At 40.8% G+C, this 4,037-nt stretch overlaps 1 protein-coding gene and 1 pseudogene across 1 annotated transcript in view; one reads left to right on the forward strand and one right to left on the reverse strand.

Moving 5' to 3' along the window:
• LOC111817117 overlaps positions 1-83 on the reverse strand; it is a 24,221-nt pseudogene extending 24,138 nt beyond the window's left edge.
• Pgm2l1 (phosphoglucomutase 2 like 1) overlaps positions 1-4,037 on the forward strand; it is a 152,843-nt gene that overhangs the window by 30,440 nt on the left and 118,366 nt on the right. The window lies entirely within an intron of this gene.

Here is a 4,037-nt window from a genome sequence, read left to right on the forward strand (position 1 = left end):
GCTTCATAAAGAAGAGGGCCATGAAAGCACAGTACTCGTTCGCCCTCCTGGAACTTGGGCTTCGGGTCCTGCTTGGGCGCCATTTATAAGTGATTCGCCGCCTCCTTCTCCCCCCACCCCCAACTACCGCCCCCTACTCTCTACCCCACCCGAGCTCGCGTCAGACGCGCCGTCAGGCACAGCCGCTCTACATCCTGCTATTTATTTATTTTTTGGTACTGAGGACTGAACTCATGACCTTGCACTTGCCAGGCAGTTGCCTAAGCAGCTGGGTTATTTCCCAGCCTAACGCTTCTCTTGAAGTGTAATATATTCAGTGTTTTTGAACTAAAATATTTTTCTCTAACACTATTGTTATAAAGCTGGAACACAACAGCCTTAGCATGTCATAAAAACCACCTGCTTTATGTATGCTTGTAATTCAAAGCTCTATAAAGAAAGATTACAACACATTCAGGAATTTAAAAAACTGAGAAGGGAGAGAGAAATACAATAAAAAGTCAGTATGGTGATGTTCAAATTACATAGCTCTGAGAGTTAAAAAGTGAAGGTACTTTTCAAAGGCTACACATCATGGAATGACTTTCCACAAAATGTGGGTGAAGATATAGAAGAAATAACACAAAAGGCCAGACTTAGAATAAATTAGTCCCATAATTCTATCAGTGATTCATTGAAAAGCAGTTCCTGAGGGTCAGATGAGTCATCAATTAAACAATAAAATTTTCTTATTTCTGGACAAATATATTGCTCAACTCCTGTTTCTTTTTGCTTTTGTTTTTTAAGACAGGATCTTATCCTATACTCCAGGTAGGCCCTGAACTCACTATGTAGCCCAGTCTGACCTCAAAGTCATACTAATCTTCCCGTCTCTGGCTCCCAAGCACTGGGATTACAGGTGTACACCACAATGCCTACTATCTATCCTTTGTTCAAGTCCATACTATGATCACTAAAAGAAGTAACAAATAAAATATATATTTTAAAATATAAAAAATAGTTTTCAAAATTAAAAAAAAATTATACAATGATGGCTCTATGTACTGGCACAAACCTGCAATTGTAGCCAATCAGGAAGCTGAGGCAGGAGGATTAAAAGTTTGAGATCAGCCTGGGAAATTTAGTGAAACTCTGTCTCAAAAGTTAAGAATAAATAGAGAAAAGGCTAGGGATATACCTCAGCACTCTCTCTTTCAAGCCCATTACTGAGGATGGAGTGAGGGACAAGGATGGTTCTTTATCTGTGATAAACAGAAATCAGAATTAATTTGGGGGGGGAGCTGGGGAGATAGCTCAGTAGAATAAGTGCTTGCCTGGCAAATGTAAGGGGCTGAGTTCAATCCCTGGTTCTACACACAAAAAGGTGGGGTGATATAAATAAAGGACTGTTTAAAAAAAAAGACTTAATTCTAAAACCATGAGTTGGCTGTGTCTGGAACAGAAATGGACAGAAAAACTACTATGGGGACAGCCAGTGTGAGGATCAGTCATTAACAATTCATTCCAAATTAGGCTGGTTCCATCCTAGAGAGCAATGCCCTCTTCTAAGTCAGTCTCAGTTGTTAGTACCTATTCTTAGAGTTGATTAGAAGGTTGTGAACCCAATATTCTATGGCTGCTCTGTGAGTTGGGGACTCTGACAGACTCACTTTGGAAAGGACCTATCAAAGACAACAGCTAAATTGGATGGGTTCTTCTATGCAAGATACCTTGACAACAGGAAACAGATGGAATGAAGGTTGTCACTTGCCTAGGTGGTGAACTGGGTTGATCCAGTACTTATATCCTGTAACTAGTGGTAAGGAACAAAAGGGAACATTGTATACAAAAAACTTTTCAATCGCACTGGTCTTTAGTTTCTTTATGTCTTACCTACATATTCTGCATTTCTATTTAACATTATGTCTCTTCTTAATTTTCTCATTGCTGATATAAAATACCCAAAGTTGAAAGTTAAAGGAGAAAGGTTTATTTACCTCACAGTTTGTAGAGGTTTCAGTCCACAGTTGGCTGGCTCCATGGCTGGGTGCCACATGGCAGAGGGGCAACAGCTATGGCGGACAGAGGGGAGGGGAAGGGTACAAGGAGGGATAGGGAGGGAGGAACAGAAGGACGGGGAAAGGGGGCTGAGGATGGGGAGAGGGCCACTTCTGTTCCTTATATTGTGTCCAGTCTACTGAGATTAGGGCAGTGGCCAATCCAATCAGTGGACTGATCCAGCATTCACCCATGCTTGATTCTAGCACTGCACTATGAATCAATCACTCCAGATCCAGCCACTTCCAAAAGGACTATGATTGCATGAGGCTTTGGTAGGATATCTAGACACAAACCACAACACCCCTTTTCTCTACAAATAATGTGAAATGCTCAGCATAGATAAATCCACACAGCCCCTATCATTGCTTCCTCACCAGCCATTCCAGACTTCTGCACCTGTCCTAAATCTTCCTCCTATTCCTAGTCCAGCATTCCAAACAATCTTTTCTCCCTGCAGTTTCTAGTTGTCATGGTAACCAAAACACATGCTCAAAGGAAAAAAAAAAAACATCAAATAGGGAGGCTACAGAATTTGAGCTATCTTCAGCTGACTTCCTGAGACTGCTTTCTTTGTTTCATCTTGAGTGCATGTACTAAATAAACTACAGTTTTTGTGGTTAGTTTTAACAGTTTTACATGCTCAGTTCAAAAGGGGTGTGTGTTGGAGGAACTGGCTCAACCTGTCTAAAAGAAGCTTGTTGCAACCTTTAAGGCTATTTTTTTTTTCATTACTTCAGGTATTTAAAAAAACTCATGAAAAAACTTCAAAAGTGACTTACAAAGGATTTTTTTTTTGAAATTTTATTTATGTGTGTGTGTGTGTGTGTGTGTGTGGCCAGCTCAGCCCACCAGGGGGCGGGGCTGGCTGGCATGTGGTGCTGGGGGATTGAACCGCAGTCCAAGGGCTTTGCTAAGCTTGTTCTAAGTAGGTGCTTTAGACCACTGAGCCATCTCACCAGCCCTTACAAAGGATTTTAATGAAATTCCACTCGCTATAAACAATATCTTTCTTTTTTTCATTTGTTTTGTTTTTTATTTTGTTTTGTTTTTCCCTTCAGTAATGAAAGTAGAATCTGAGGCCTCATGCATGCTAGCCAACTGCTCTACAACTGAATTACACCCCCAACCCTTTTAATTTTTTGAGACAGGGTCTGCTAAATTGCCCTGGCTGGTCTTAAACTTACGATACTTCTGCTTTGGCCTCCAAAGCAGATGCTATTGCTTGATACCAGGGAATGCTTGAGTAAATTTACATAGTCTACAGAGCTCCATCTTCCCTTATTTGTCCTGAGATCAAATTTAGCAACAGTTTTTCCAGGTGTCCTGTGACAACACAACACAGAGAGAATGGGCTTTTCTTAGAACAGAGTTTATACTAATTATTTGAACAGGTATTGGTATGCTTCATGAGGTTAAATTATTACCTCTAAAATAAAGGTTTGTGTGATCAAACATAAGAAGTAAGCACCTATTAACCTCTTAATGAACTCATTTCTCTTAAGGTTCCTATAGGCAGTGCATGATGTTTCAATGTCGTCCCCAGAATACTTTTATGACACTGCATTCAAGAGCTTGGGAGAGTGTAGTCTGTCCATCTCTCATTTTTCTGTGTCTGTCTCTCTGTCCCTCTGTCTCTTCCCCCTCTTTTTCTCCCTTTCTTGTTTTTTTTTCTTTCTCTGTCTTTAGAGATATCATTGGAGCTTATCCATATGTTACTTCTTCCTTTTCTTGTATTAGCAGAGCCCTACTTTTGAGGAGGTTCCATCTTCCTGCCTAAGGCTATCACCAGCCCTGGAAGGGGATTGCAACTGATATAAGGCACTTAGGTGGTACTCAACCTTGCCAGGGATCTGTTGAGCGTTGTTTAATTTGGATAAATAGATGGGAGTAGAAATTTGCCAATGATCTCGTGTTTCTCTAGTCAACAAAGAGTCATACAGTCCCTTCCTGCCCTTGAACATCACAGGGCTCAGAGGTAAGGCCTTGAGAATGCAATA

Source organism: Octodon degus, unplaced genomic scaffold (genome assembly GCF_000260255.1).
Source record: "Octodon degus isolate 3935 unplaced genomic scaffold, OctDeg1.0 scaffold00049, whole genome shotgun sequence".
NCBI lineage: Eukaryota > Metazoa > Chordata > Mammalia > Rodentia > Octodontidae > Octodon > Octodon degus.